At 34.0% G+C, this 16930-nt stretch overlaps 1 long non-coding RNA gene across 1 annotated transcript in view; it reads right to left on the bottom strand.

The window, feature by feature from the left end:
* Positions 1-16930, bottom strand: part of LOC135300313 (uncharacterized) — an 82637-nt gene that overhangs the window by 14925 nt on the left and 50782 nt on the right. Inside the window, exon 4 of the long non-coding RNA XR_010362172.1 lies at positions 7435-7537. This is a non-coding gene — a long non-coding RNA (uncharacterized LOC135300313). The remainder of the gene's footprint in view (positions 1-7434; positions 7538-16930) is intronic.

Genomic DNA, 16930 nt, shown 5'->3' on the forward strand with positions numbered 1-16930 from the left:
TCCAGCATTTAATTAATGGAAATCTCTTCAGTCATTATATATATACACATACAATGTACATGGAGTTCTTGAACAACAGTGTCTGTATTTTGGAGAATAAATGTTTAATAATCTTGTTTAAAAATGAGTTGCAGAAGGTAATAAAAAAAGAAATGTGCAAATAAACCATTGATTGTTGTAATAACTAAGATAGCCCACTGATTGTCAGCCTGCATAATTGCCTTTGTACAATCTGATTCTGGATGTAGCTAAACTAAAATTTACTAGATTAATTTTTTTAGTCTTCAAAAAATATTTGGATTAACCTTGAGGTTTTAAAAAGGAACAATTTCTGGAAGTATAAGTTTGAACAGTCTGAACTTCATTTTTTTTTTTAATATGTCAGTTTAGAAAAGACAGTGTAATATTTTAAGTCAAGTTAGCCAAGTTAAGAAAGTACTGAGACCTTAAGCATGTGAGTAGTCCTGACTGATTGTAATTAATTCACTACTAAATTAGCTTTGATACACTACAACTATCTGTAGTGAATTATAAATACTTCACATTGGAAAAGGAAAAATTGAGAAGCACTTGTGGACATAGATTTCAGATTACAATTTTACCCCTTTGTACACTTTAGAGAGGTACACTGAAGCTGCAACAAGGATGGTAATCACAAGATGAATGGTTGTAAAATTATTCCAGGTGGCTCAAGAACACAACAGTGAGGCAACAAGCACCTGAATAAGAGGAACAGTGGCACATCCACACTATCACAAGTGCAAGTGGTTTTTGATACATTTTCTACACTGGCATAAATATTTGAGGCCTAAAAATGAGAAACTAAAATTATGTGAGAAAAGCCATGAGTAAATTTTCTGTTTAACTTGATTTGAAAATTAAAAGATAAGACACTTCCTTAATTCCCAAAATAAAACTTTATTTTCCACATATTCCTGTCTCAATATGTTAAATAAATATTTATGTTCAGGTGAACCAATATTTTGTCTGAAAGACTACAAAACTTTTTTTAGCCAGCCCTAGTTTGGAAATGGCAGACAAAATTACTGATGTGTATCAAAACACCTTTAAGCCTCATCACTTTACTGCTTGGTTTCTACTCAGTCTATTGTACCATATAGGAAATTATCTCATGGATGTGTGTGTCTGAGGCTTGAAGTTATGCACTCTTTCTGCTAGAATGTGAACACAGCAAGATAGCAGCAGGTTCCCTGAAGAAGGACACTTCAGGAGAAAATATGTTGTGGAGAAGTAGCTTCAGAGCTACTGAGCAACTCAGAACTGACCAGTCTGGGTCACTTTTCACACCTAAGATGTTATCGTCTTGGATATTACTTTTTAGGAGGTGTCAAGGGTTCCTTTTAAGCACATAATTTTATTGACAGTTGTCCTGGCTTGTAAAATAAGCATGTATTCTATTTTGCCATCTGTTGGGGGTTAGGCAGTTTTTTCTTATCTCTTTCAAGAACAATGACACTGCCCGGAAGATAATGTCCTGCTAATGGGCTATTGAATTACTCATTGTGGCTGGTAAGATTAGTTACATCATCCCATTGGGAGATGCTCCACCCAGAGGGAGGAGCCAAGCATCCCTGACACCATAAAACAAGCATTTCTGAGACCACAGACAGCCTTCTTCGCTGGATTTCCTAGAGGAATCAGGAACCGAGGCCCAGCTGCTCCTTCGCCTCATTTTCGGAAGGGATCTACACCCTTCTGCAGATCGCCGCTCCAGGAGGAGCAGCCACCATCTGGCTGGACTGCTGTCAGCACCCTGACTTCTCAGGGTGTCAGGTTTTTTCTCACTCTGCCAGTGGTTGTTTTGCTTGTGTTAAATTACATTGTTATTTAGTTTTTTTTTCCTTCCAGTAAAGAACTGTTATTCCCGTTCCCATATCTTTGCCTGAGAGCCCCTTTTTAATTCTGAAGTTGTGATAATTCGCAGGGAGGGGGTTTACCTTCTCCATTTCACAGGAGGCTTTTGCCTTCCTTCACAGGCTCCTGTCTTTTCAAACCAAGACAACAGTATATACAGATATGTACATAAACAGAAATTTTCCTCAGTTTTGAGGGATAGAAAAAATGGCAAAAGTTTACTTTTTCAGACATGAAATAGTGCAAGTTTCATCTATAGTAGCTTCCATGTTCCTATTCCTTTACACGTATGAAAGCTGCAAACACCTAGGCATCAGTGTGCACTCTGTGCCAAATGCTTCATTAGCTTATGCAGCCATCCTTTGAAGGGTCAAATGTTCATGGGATCAGTTTCCTGTCATTATAGGAAGTAGGTGAACTTCCTTTTCCTGGTGGTTTCCTGTAGAAGTATTACACCATAGTAGGCAGATGGGCTGGCTTTTACAAATTGAAGGCATGAAACTCTGCAGCTGTCTGGCCTGCCCAAACTACAAACATCCAGTGTCTGTGATCTTTGTGAAGTTTCCAGTTGAACATTTGGTTTCTCTAAACCTATAATATAACAGAATGGTGTATTATCTGTAGCTCAGACTTACCTGTACATGTGCTTTTTATAGGACTGAGAGAGTTTGGCAAAATCACGTGGTTTAATCATCCTATTTTTTTATTTTATTCTATCTTTCATTAGGAGGACAATAAGTACTATCTTCAAAATCTCTACTACCAGCAGCTCTTTGGTTGACTTGGAAGCATTACCCAATAGCCTACTAACTTGGCTCCATGACATTAAGGACACAGGAAAAATGGAATCTTATCCCATACTTCAGGAATGAAACAAATTCATTTTACTGTTTGCAAGACTTTGTAAAAAATTTTCTTAACATTCTGCTGGTCATTTCAAGGAAGGTTAACTGAAGACAGATTATCCACATTGAGGGAGTACAGTGATCTAAGCACTCTCAATCTTCACTTCTCAAAATGTATTGCAAAATATCTGCAGTCCTGGTGATTTCTTTAAGAAAAAAATCATACTTCTCAGAATGGCAAACACTCTTTTACCTGCATATATTACTATCTTAATTCATTTTTCCGTGTTTTAAAAGAGTTCTCTAAATATTATAATTTTAAATAATCCAAAATTGGTGCTGTTAATTTCTCACACCAGGATGAAAAAGATGTTCTGCAGAGTCAATTTAGTCTGTCACTATTGGCATTTGAAACACGTTAGTGAAATTTCCAGCTACACCCATGGCAAACTAAAGTGACCCTATCTCATATTTTTGTACCCAGTAAAGGGGTAACCACATGTTTTCAGAAGGGAAGCTCCTGTTAGGAGCTCCCTTTTTCAGTCCTTTGAGGTCTCTAGCAAGAGACCTTCAGGAAAGGTCATATATCTCAATAGGTTTATCAAATTTAACCAAGAGGGACTTTTAAATAAATTATGGACACTGTCAGTTTTTTAGGAATAGAAGGAAAAAAATTAAAAGTAATGCCATGCATATGATAACATCCCTAAATTCAAAGCTTTGGAGATCATGTCTATCATACTTGAAAATCAGTGAGTGTGAACAAGGTATACCATCCAGTTTACAGTTTTTTTCTAGAAATATTAGATATCCCATCTTCTTTTTTTCTTTCAGAAAATGTTGGAATTGTGCTGCACATTAAGCACTTATTTCAAAACTTTACTATAGAACTAAAATTTCACAAAATGTTAGGTAGGATGAAATTATGTAAGCTGATAACTGAATTCATTTGAGAATGAGGCAGTGCTGTGAAGTAAGCCTAATTGGCACTATGTTCATAGTCACAGAAGAACTGTATGTAGAAGAAACATCTCCTAAACTAAATTCTCATAAGTTTAAGACTGAGAATGCAAGCACACAGTGGTGATTCCAAATCATATTATTCAAGTATGTTAGAATTACATTGTCTGTCCTTTGGCAATATCAGAATGCTAGAAAATGAAACAGTAGGTCAGAAAAAATTATGTTGTAAACCCTTAAAAAGTTCCCTGCTTCTGAAGGGTGAATTTTTTGTTTTACAGTTATGCATTTTTAATGGTATAATAATATGCAAAAAAATCAAAATAAACCCAGGACATTTTGAAAAAAAAAATTCTCAGGAAAATGCAGTGCTAAACAGGAAGGTATCAATTTTAAATTTGTCTCTGTCTTTTTATGAAGAAAGCAGTTTGAAGCCAAAACACCTTGAGATTATAAAGTAAACATCAAGGATTAAAATGTTAATCAATTACTGTTCTGAAATGAAGCAGATGGACAAGATCCAAAATAGAAAATAATACTGAAATAACTTCTTATTTATGACATTGAGATAATGTTGTTCCTTAATCCTCTTAGACATTTATCCCTAAATTATATTTGCATGTTATAGTTGTACCTAATGTGCCATAAAACAATTTCCTGGAAACAAATACAAAAAAATACAATAAATATCTGGTGCTGAATTAGAACAAGTGAATCAGAACACTTTGAGAAGGAGAAAAGGCAATTTTCTGACAGGACTTTAGAGGCGCTACAATAATTCAAAAATATATTAAATTACCCATAAGAAAATAGAATTGAAGTCAAATACATCATCAGTGAAATAAATTTTTTCTGATTAGATTCTCTCAGTAAGAATGAAGAGATAGAAAGGAGATAAAATTTCATTATTTTCAAAAACCAGCTACTGGCTCTCCTTTTGTCACTTGTGACTCCTCTAATATTTTTTTCAAAATGCACCGTTGGTTTAAATCTTCATCTCCAAATAAAACACAGGTTCATTCCTCCATGCTTAAACTTTTCAACTTTTATTGACTGTATTCATTTCATATAAGAACTCACATTTTATTAAGATGAAATATGAATTAAAAAATCTATGTAATTTTGGTTAACTCTTTTCTAATTTATATAGCTTGTGTTAGGTCAAGTAGCAACTTGCTTAATCCCCACACAGAACAGTTTGGTAACTGAAGAGAACCTCATATCTAATCCAACCTTTTGTTCAACCTCCAAGAATGCTACAGATGTTCCTCTAGTACATAATGTAAACATTATTTTACTCATTTAGCTCTCTCTCTTATAGTGCTTCATATGAGATCACCTTTTCTTTTCTCTTAAAGATTCCATTTAGCTTATTTACCCATATTTTTTTTTTTTACAATTCAGTTTATCATCATGATCTGCTTACCTTTGGCTCTGCCCAAGACAGTCAGTGAGGAATGACTAGAGTTGACTTTATTGTATATATATTTATAGCAAAGGGAATATAGACACAGTCTAAAAGTTCTGATGTTGGAAGTGCCGTAAAACTGAAAGCAAACTTTGTATGAACTATTTCTATCTGCAATTTAGAAAAGCGAGAAAGCAGTCAGATGAAACACTTTGGAAAAGTTATAAAGATTCAGAGACTGGTAATTGAGTAAACCAGTTTGCCACGAGAACACTAGTTCAGACTGATATGGGCTTTTAGTTTAGTAAAAGACACTCTAATCCCACTCAGTGTTATTTAGAGATATTATATGAAGCAAGATGGTTCATGATGGTATGGCTCATTCAGATTCGCCACTGAGCAATTTCAATATGATTTTACAGATAGTTAACAATAGTCACATTAGAGTGTTTGCTGGGTGAAAATTATACTTTAATATCTAAAGTGCCTAAAGCCCAAATCTAAATAAGATCTAGGTTGTACAGACTGTGTGATCACTGCAAATTTTTTAAAGACCAGCACAAACTGGCAAACCAAATCATATCCTGCCTTATTTTCATCACTTGCTCCATGATTTGATTTGTATATCATAGTAAATGGCTGTATTTTCATTACCAGTTTTCTGTTCCAGAGCTATTTTCTTTTCTGGACAGCTTAACATTGGTTTAAGAAACCCTGCCACCAAATCATCAAATATTAGGACAAAAGAGTAAATTGCCTTCAAAAATTGCACTAGGTCACTATTAGATCTGGCAGCAAAATATTCAGAATACTTATGCAATCCTGCTTTCTTGACTTCTTTTATGCCTATAGAAGTAAATAAGGGACAGGCGTGTTTTTTTTTTTAAAGCGTTTGAAGGTTAGAGCAGATTACCTTTATTGCCTGACTTGCAGGTCAAGACTGATTGTAAACCTACCTTTGGAGAGTTTCCCATCTAAGTTTCCCATCTTCCCAACAGTTTTGGTGTCAGGCATAAATCACTGATAAAAAAATGGTTACTGTATGTTTGATGAGAATCATTACTTCTGTAATTGACAAAGGGTTGGTTTTTTTGGAACATGTTGCTTTGTTTGCTATATTTTTTCATTTAGCATGACCTATGTCAGCTGAAAAAAACCAATATCCATGCTTAGGAAAGTGTGTGTGCTTTTGTAATACTTTAGCCATGACTTGTAGCATTTAAAATATGAGAATAAAGGAATAAATACATGTTAACATATTTCTCTGAGATTTAAATGGAACTTTGATATTTTAATTAATTTAATCAATTCTTTGTAATCAGAATTTGTTGAGCCAATGACACAAGGTGTTGCTATTTCACACCCTTCCACTCTGAAACGTCACTGACTACATTTTCATTAGCATATAGTATATTTATCATAAGAATGATTTGTGAAGCATATTTGCTGCTGAGGACCTGATGCCATACTGTTATCTAAGAGTTTAATTTCATTATAGGTATTGAATGTCCATGAGGAATTGGAGTGCATTTATCTGTTAACTATCATCCCCAAATAATCAAGTCAGTGCAGTCTGGAAATCCTTCATGAAGTAAATCACATCAGCAAGTGGGAGCAGTTGGAATATTCCCTTCAAAATCTCACTTCTCTCCAAATGAGCATGCTTAGGCAGACATGTCATCTTTATAACACTCATGGTAAATTAATAATCATGGATCATTCTACCAGGATGGATTCAACACTTCTCATTTAACTTTTAAACAAGATAGCTTAGAAAAACTGAATATAGGAAAGAAGTAAGGAGATGAGTAACACAGGTAGAGAAATATATGAACAGACATCTGTTTTTTGGGTTTTTTGCATTTCCTTACTGTTAAAACAGATAAAATTAAATGCTTATACTTGTTCATGAATCATTTCTCTATAAGAAATATTTGATCATTTACCTTCAAATTTTTTGTAAACTATCCAGAAATAAATATGACAGTAGTATGCCACCAGAAATAATATGGTAGAAAATAGCAACTGACATTTCCAGTCAAAGTTTTTTATATTTTACTTGCCAAATTATTATTCACTAAGACTACTGATGGTTGAGTTAACCCTTATGCATGTTTTCACTACTACTACAAACCGCAAACTTGATGAAAAGTTTTTTGCTTGCACCCCCAAACCTTTAAAAAAAGTGAAGAGCAATGTTTCTGAGTCTAAAGACAGGGTGTTTCAGTCTGATTTAACTCCATACCTGTTCACCTTAGTACTGCTCTGCAGTCTTTCCTTGTTTGCATAAAACCATATGATCCAAAGCTAAATCATAGCATCTATTCAGGAAACGGCAACACTTACCTTATTTAACCTCATGAATGAAGCAAACTTCCTTTTTCCAGGGATCTGTTTTTGTTTGTCTATTCCAACCTCAAGTTTTTTGACAACTCTTCTCCTCCCTTGTCTGTTCCAAAGAAAGTTTTAAAATACGAAACTTAATTACTTAATTTTGAAGCTCTATTCCACTGTGGTGGGTTGATATTGGCTGATCACCAGGTTCCCACCAAGGCACTCTATTATTCCCCTACTCAGCAGGAGAGGATGAAAACAAAATGAAATGGGAAGAAAACCCTCACGGTTCAAGATGAGGGCAGTTTAATAAACCAAAAGCAACGACTTTTTTTGGAAACAAAGGAAAAAATTATTCTCTACTTCACATCAGCAGGTGATGTCCAGCCATTTCCTGGGGAAAAAAAGAGCTTTAGAACACATACCCGTTTCTTCAGAAAATTTCATAATAATGAATACATACAAGCCCACATTATTCCTTTCACTTAGCTCATATTGCTAAGCAGATACCACATGGTATGGAATATCCATTGGGTCAGTTTGGGTCAGCAGTCTCACTCCCTCCCAAGCACTGCCCCCTCCTAAGGTCTTGGCCACCCTCAGCCTGCTGGTGAGGGGACAATGCTGGGGAGGCAGCCCTGGTGCTGTGCCAGCCTGGCTCAGCAGTAGCCAAACATTAGCGTGTTAACACTTTCCAGCACCCAGTGATCAACACCTTCACAGCACAGCACTGTGAGGGCTGCCATGAGGAAAATTAACTCCATCTCAACCAGACCAATACATCCACAAATCATCACATAAAGACTCAGCATAATTCATCACACTTAGAGGTTGACCAGGACAACCTGCAATTTCATGTATGCAAAATATTGTTAAAGTATTTGAGTCAAAACATGTTCTTCAAAACACAGGCATCACTGATGATCTCCAAGAATAAAATGTGAGGAAAGAACCAAGGCATATTACCAAGTATAACAAGGAAAACATGCACTTCTGTACCTATTTTTGAAAAGTTCTCATAGCTTCTTGTCAGAAGCAGTCCAGAAAAGCTATCAGCATGTAGTAGGTTTTGAGATCTTTATCCTGCTTCTCAGAAGAGAGACTTTCATTGGCTGGGGCTTGCTATAATCCTATGCCCATGAGCTAAACATATAAACAGAGAACTACTTTTAGCATCAAAGGTCTCTGCCACATAGGCAAAGATAAGGTTCAGCGTTATATTAAATATTCCTGATGAATGAGACATCTTTAAGAGTCCTCCAATTTAGTTAATAAAACTTCACAGTATTTTAATATTTAAGTTCCATGTTTGAAGACAAAAAATTTACAACATGCAATTTCTTTTATTTATTCTCTCTACTTTATGGCAAAGAAGTAATCTAAAACAGGAACAAGAACTGAAAAAATTTCTGTGGCTTTCTTAAATTTCTTTTGGATGGCTAGTGAAGATGAACCTGAAAGTAACATTAGCTGGAAAAATAGTCATTAATAAATGGTCTAGATGACCTCAAAAAGGTTTCTTACCAGACATAATATCAAATTTATGTTAAATAGCCAAATAACTGAATAAACACATGCTAGACCTAATGAAGGAATTATGTATACTTCTCTAAGACCACACTGGTCTGCCAAAGCCATTACAAATTATAACAGGATGTAACCAACCTGAAATGCCTGTTTGCCACACATCATTGGAACTATAGCTATTGTAGAAGAAAATCATCATATTGTTTCAACTTCCATGTCTTGGTGAGGGAGAGAGGGTGTATTAGAGTATTTCTGTCAAAGGAGTGTGAATTGGTTGTGCAGCAAATATATGCATTCTATTTATATAACTATTTCCCATGCCAAAGAGCTCAAGTCAGCTCTTTGGCACCTGTAGATGCTACGAAGGCAAGATGTAGGTAGTAGTGTGTCAAAATCTGAGTAAATTTGATAATAACTGCTACTGCCAAGATTTTTTGATACACTGACAAAACATTGCATTTCTTACACCTAAGGCTGTACTTTTCTCACAGAAAAGTATGCAACATAACAAAGAGAGCAGAATCTGAGCCCAAATTGTAATAATGCTAAAGCTGGGAGTAGAAACGAAAGATGTTGCTCCCTGTCAAGGCTACATCTGCTTAAGTACAACAAAATCCTTTATTATTGTTCTCTGACACTGAGGTCGTCTTGCATACTTTCACCCACACTCATATATTTCAGTTTAGTCATCTTTGCAAATGGTCATGGTCTTGTTCCAGTTCACAATTAATTCATTTGGGAAAAAGTTAACTGATTATGGCCAAGTAGATGATAGCTGAACAATTTTATGTTATAGAAAAAATGTGACAGTTTTCCATTAAAAATGTCACTCCCATAATGGAAAATGTACGCAGACAATATGTTTCAAATGCACGACTATTAGGGAAACACACGCTGAAGTAAGCTTGTATCCATACTTTCTGCAGTTACATCTATCTAGAGAGGTACACAATTTCCTGCTGTGAAAATTATTTTCCAGTTATTAAGGCAGAGCTGTACGATAATTTTTTTTCTGAACAACTGTCCACATACTATTTGAGGCACTCAAATGGTACTTTTATAGTCAGGCAAGGGTCCTTCCTTAGGCTGCTCAGGGTCTGATACTGATGATTTTGGCCCAAATCCTACTTTGGTTGAGTAGTCTTATAAGTAGAATTTCCAGATATAGCCACATTTGCTAGGTAGCCCCAATGAAACAAAGACAATCCAAACCACTAGATTATCTTTGCTTCAGAAAAAAAATGTAAGATAAAACACTGCACTGGACTCAGGAGGGAAGTGTTGCTGTCTGCTTTTACATTTTCTAAGCATACCCACCATCTGTGATATTTGAAGTCAATAATTTTTTCCAGTAGGTTTAGACAAATGTATATTTATTATAAAGAAAAAAAAAATCAAGCTAAGGCTGGTAGATTGAATTAACAGGTTGCCTGTTTCATCATAAATCTTGCTGTTTATCCATTTAGAATGATCTCACAGTCAAAAGAGTTTATTCAATTATAAGCAATTTAATTGTATTAGACCCTTTATTTATTTATTTTTATTAATATAAGTCTAAAAGTAATTGTGATTATTTTCATGTTTACTTCCAGGTCCCCTAGAGCTGGATCAGACCTGGGGTATTACACAAGTAAATAATTTATTTCCCTTCTTGTACCTAAAGGAAATGTACAACTGGAAAAAATTTACTTCCTTTAAACCTAATTTGATTCAGAGAATTGGATTTTTTTAAAGTACAAACAGATTTAGGGCTTTTCAAATACATGATAGTGTTTCTCTTTCCTTGTTATTATGAGATCATAGAGGACATCTGAATTCTCGTTTTAATACAGTAGCACTGCTATATATCCAGAATAAAATGTTAACATACATGATGAATATACTTAATATTATGAAAAATGAGGGCAAAATATTCTGGAGTATACTCAAAAAAAATTAGTGATTCATTTGCTTTCATGTGAGACACAAAGAAACAAAAAGAATTATATATAAGAAATATTGTCTGAAAATAGTAATAGTAATCTTAATTTTATCAATCTTTATCAATCTCAAAATGGTTTTCTCTGAAAATATACTCCAGTCTTAGAAGTGTTTCAGATTTCTTGAGTAAACTAGAGCTACTCAAAGGAATACTCTAGAGCTACTCAAAGGTCTGACCTCATGAATACTGAGTCTTTTGGCTGAAATCAGTTTTCCTCTGCTGATGAATGCATAAACATTTTACCTCATACATAAGTAATTAAGATAATTAGTGTCATGTTTATGATCTAACAGATCAGAGGTAATGCAAGAAGCTAGTGTGAATAATGAAAGAGCAAACTAACAATCTAATGATAACATTCTTTACCTATATCACCATGATACTGAACATCTCAAAAGCTGTGTCACTGACAGATTTACCATGAGCTATCTTGTTTCTTTTGCCATTCTATTGGAAGCTACATCCTAATGAAAGTGAGTAAGTATGGGTCCATGTTTGGTTAATCCAGAGAGAACAACGAGTCAGGTTAACAAAAGGACTCCAGCTTTCAGACAGTCAATGTCTCATTTTTAACAGCAAATATTTCATCAGCGGAAAATGTATAGACCTGAGTTAGCACAGTGCGGTTGAGAGCACAAGATCCTTATATGATCACTAGTCATTGTTTCCATTGATTCACTACTGTATCAGTCCATTGCTGTTTCGGCCAAAAGAAAACCGCTGTCATTCTGAGCAAAGTCTGGTCTGGAGACTCCATCACAGCATATGTCTGTAGACTTTTTTAATTAATGCCTTTAGACAATATGACACAAATGTACAACATACCTATAGTTGCAGAAAATACAGCAATTTTGCTAATCAAGCACTTGAGGAAAAGATTCTGTCTGTGTGTAAGACTGCTGAGGTGGAATGTTTTCCACAGTACTTTACATTATTGTTCCCAGCTGTAAAACATGCAGCCTTTTAGAGGGGACCATCATCTCCATTTTACTATTTAAACTGCTCAAGTATAGGGAAGGAAGTGAAAGAGATGGAAGTGTGTCACTGCTGAAATGAGTATTCTCTGAAAGGACCCTTTCTGTGATAGATTCACAGGTATGCTCACTGTACAGACCAGCTTATATTTTCAAGTCAGCAAATCAAAGGTGATATGAGGAATTCAATGTGTTTTAGTGTGAGAAAGTAGATAACTGGTGTTGTACCTTTCCAGAAGATATTTTTTAAATATTGTCTAGTTTAATGTTGTTTTTTTCCCTAAGAAATTTTAATATGAGGGAAAAAATAATGGAGAAAGGACATATAGTTCTACAGGGCTGCAGTTCCTGCAATTATGAGTAAAAGTATCCCATACTTTTATAAGCATAATTAAAAAATAAAAAAAAGAAGTCCTAAGTGGGAAGGTGAAAACTCAGAGCTAGAAAGAAAACTATTCAACATTCATTAGGAGTTTCAAAATAAAAGCGGGTTTATTAAAATAATCCTAGTATCTATGAAGTTTCTCAGGTTTTCAGCAACCAAAGCAATTTAACCAATACTACTGAGAAAAATAAGTGGAGTTTATTCAGTACGTGCTGCACACGTAATTAGAAAAGGTTAATCAATTTTACTACATAGTAAGACAGACAGGATAAGGTATTTGGAGGAAACCAGGTCTTTACAACTTCAGAAAGCTGACTATTAGGGAAACTTAGAGATTCCAATTTTATAAAATTAACTTTTTGCTAAAAATACAAAATACTATCCTGAAACTAAAAGGAACAATTTTCCAAACAATTTTGCATGGAGTATGCATACTATTTTATTTCATTTTGTTTTTTTTTATGAGTTGTTATTGTCTCATGAAAAGTTTTTCTACCATTTTTTGCTTTCATTGACTACTCAGTTTTAGTAAATTACATTTCAAATAAAGAAATAAATAATTCTTTTTATAGCATGCAATATTGAAAAAATAGCATCAGCTCTAAGAGAGAGGACCTTTTGTGAATTCATTATACCTAGATGAAAAATTGCGCAGTAGGAAAATTGTGAAAGTAATCAAGATCTATTATAATAAAGCAGCAAAATGACTCTAGAATTGTTCTAGAATTTTATAAACAAAGTATACATATTGTAAATCTTGAAGTGCTCCCTAAATGTATCTCTCTAAATCGCAAGGCCACATAAAAAGCACATGGATCATATTATTCTTCACTTAAACTTATTAAAAATATTTATAATTATCTTGGTTTAAAAAAAGATAATTTTTTAAAATAAAATATCAAAAGAAAGACAATAAAAATATTTTTATTGGTAAAATATTCATGGTGGATTACATGCAATAATTGCTTCTGGTAAGATAAGACAAGTTGTTTTGATTGCTGAAATTCTACTGCAATAAATTCAATTCAAAATCATATGACATTTTTTCTTGAAACGGGTGACGTCTATATTCTAACATCGAAGTATTTAGGTATTAAATATTTTACCACCTAAGTTATAGAATTTCATCCTAAGCAGAAATTGGTACAGTGTTCTGAGCAATACCAAACAAAACTCTAGACAACTGAGGTATGTCTTAGGCAAAGATAAAATGTTTAAGCTTTTCTTGTCTATATTTGGTTTTAGGTTAACTCAAATGTGCAGCACATTTTTATTTTTTTATAAGGTGAAACCAAGCTCCTACAGCAGGTTAAACTATTTTGCCTTGAGGAAAGCAATAAATATTCAATGAGAATTCAAAACTTTGGTATCTTGACTCACGTCTATCATTCAGTAAAGACCCCTTCCACATAAGTTTTCTTTCAGTCTTCTCATTTTGAGATTCATCATGGCTTAGATTACTCATAAACTGATGTTGAAGACAACCAAGGCTGTGAAAGGAAACCTTTCCTTACAAGAAGTAATGTTGATTTAAAAAAATACATACCAAAGAAGTGGGAGTAGGAAATGGTTAATTAAAAGTAATACCATTTTCTTTTTTTAAAATGGACAAAGTAACAGCTGGCTACAACAGCTGCCAGTGTTCTGATTTTTGGACAGATTTGTTTTCCATGCAATTTTTAGTTCACAAAGACCAGATGCTTCCCATGGCCGCTTGACACATTTTCTCCATGTTCACTATTCTGTGATTTGCTTTGAGCTAAGGATTTAGTTCTGAATTTTTATTTGTATTTATAAAGTTGTAAGGCAAGACAAGAGATATTAGGTTCAAAATGGGATTCACTTTGACATCACTGCTACTTTTGATGTATTTTCATTTAGACTCAAAGATAAAATTATCACACATGGCACTGTACTTGCATGTATATAATGTGTACATATATAGATAAGGTAAAGATACAAAAATCAATGTTTCATGTAAACATTTATTAAAATTTAGAAATTAATTTGCTATAGAAAGGTCCAAGGTTCCTGGTTTCAGTCATGTTGAGGAAAATTTGAGTATATCTATTTGCTCACATGAAGGTTGGACTACTTCCTAGAATTGTACTGGAAAACTGGAAAAGAAAACAAACTACAGGACTGAGTTCTGAAATTTTCTGGACCTAATCTTGATCTTACGAAATGCTGAGCATGCTGTCACTGATCCAAGAAAATAATTAGGCCCAGCAATTACAACAACTGTTTAGCCTCAAGGATGAGAGAGATGTCTCCTTGGATTCAGCTGGACAGTTCCAATGTTTTGCTCTGAGTCCAAAAGTAGTTGCTCTGCTGGAAAGAGTTCAGAGCACTTAGCATATTGTTAGATAGACACTTAAATAAACCACAGATTGATCTTGTCCTCATGTTTAGGTCTTTGCAACTTGTTATTTTTCAGCATAGGCTAAAGTGATGACAGGCAATTAAAGAGAGGTAATTGTAATGAAGTCTGCATATTTCATATGTGATGGGACATAGGGAGAAGCTGGGTTCCCAAAGTTTGCTGCCAGAGCCCTGGTATAGAGGTAGTTAAGACAAAAAATGTCAGACCGCACCCTTCTCAGTGAGAACAGCACATCCATATAAAATTGTTTTGGCTGTGCTGAAAGAAGAATTAAGCACAATCTTTTGCCTACATAGCAAAGGAAATAAAGATTAAACAATTAAATCTTTATGATTTTATGTGTCTGTTTTATTCAATTACTCATTCTCTTCAAGAAATTTATAGCATGTATGTCCTCAACTATTAATAATGTCTTATCTATCTGGTCAAGGAGTAGAATAGGAATGACAGAGAATAATTATAATACATCAGATGTTAAATATTTAATGGTCATACCTGATGAAGAATACCTGATTCATACTGTTTTCAAAGAAAGATATTTGCACTACTAAAGTAATGGAGGCAGTTAATCTTTGTATGGAAAATATATATAAGCTTCTTAGCTTGTCCTCAAGCTATTTTTTATTCATACTGTTTCCATGTACTTTGTCAATTATTAAATGTATTGCAGTATATATGCCTGAATTGTATCCCTGTGACCGATGTAGAGCAGACAAATTTTTAAATTTCCTATTATCTCCTAGAGGCAACTGTTTATGTGTTTTATGCCTTGTACTGTCTTCACAGCTTGAAGGAATGGTGTGTCTTATATTTTTAGTCTTTTTTTAAAAATTGTTTCTTGGGGTCTCAGGAATGATATTGTTAAAGTATATCCAATGTCTATTTAGTCGTCTGCTGATGCAGACTGGATACAGTATTAGAATGCAAAAAGCAGATTCCTAGCAGTAGTCATGAAAAAAATTCTGGCTTCCCCCATGGCAGCTTAATGCTGGCCTTAAAAATATTAAAAATTAATTAAAATTCGGAAAGTCTATAATTTAAAGATCTCAAAAAAATATGTTCTGCTTCCAATTCTTTTGCTGCTTTTCATTGCCTTAACTCATACTTACAGTCCTTGGATATATAAAAACACTTCTTAGTGCTTCCATTTTTCAACTTTAATGTCAAAACATACCCATGTGTTAGGTATGTACTGAGGAACAAAGGATTTATGATCTTTGAATTTGCCTCAGTGACCTGTGTCAAGACCATTGTTATGCATAATAAGATCTCCTGGCTAGCCTTCTCTATCATTATATCTAACAGTTCTTGTGACACCTCATTTGGATACTTCCTGGGAATTTCTTTCACATCTGTCTTCATTGATACCTGCTCTTCTTTCAAAATCAGTCTCAGGATCATTCCTTGAGCTTCTGTTAGAAGTTTTCAGATGGACTGAGGATTTTTCATACGGTTCTGCAGGCAATGTTCTATGGAAGCTAGTCCTTCATACATTGAAAGAAGTAGATAGAAAGTACTTTAGTTAATTTTTCATAAAAACTCACAGAGACAAATTAGAAAATAAATAAAAGAAGAGGAAATATTCCTGCTTAAATAAGTAGGATAAGAAAAATAATTTTAAGATAACCTTATGTCATTAATTCAGTGTTTCAAAAGCAAAATTCTTTCCCCTCCGTTCCTCTCCTGGTTAGACTGTACTGCATAATGAGACAGATTTAAACTCTCTAGAGACATTGGTTCATATAAAAGTGTGTAATGATGAGATATCCATGTTACACAAAGCAGCAAATCAATAACAAATCTAAATAGATGTTGGATTTTGTTTTGTTTTGTTTTCTTTCTTTTTGTTTTGTTTTGTTTTGTTTTGTTTTCATTTTCTTTTTTTTGTGGTTTATTTGGTTTTTTAAGAAAACCTTTTAATTAGTTTCTATTTATGCATTTTTGTATTGCACGTATTTATTCTGGATTCAGGCATCTAAGAATGCAAGTATAGTGAAAACATTATTTAATCATAATGGCACCTTGATAGAAGAACAGAACTAAAAAAATCTTTTAAGGATCCATTCCAATTTAAGAAAGTGGAATTTAATTCTCAAGTAGTTAGCTAAGGCAATCTAATTACTTTTTCATGTCTGACTAATGACAGTAATAAATAGTCGAAGACTGGCAACTCTAGGAACTAAAAGCATTGGTCAGATACTAGCATCCAAATAATGGGAACAATGGTAAATCCACAATTTTTTTATTAGGAATTGCTG

The sequence above is a fragment of the Passer domesticus genome, chromosome 5, assembly GCF_036417665.1.
Source record: "Passer domesticus isolate bPasDom1 chromosome 5, bPasDom1.hap1, whole genome shotgun sequence".
Classification (NCBI taxonomy): domain Eukaryota; kingdom Metazoa; phylum Chordata; class Aves; order Passeriformes; family Passeridae; genus Passer; species Passer domesticus.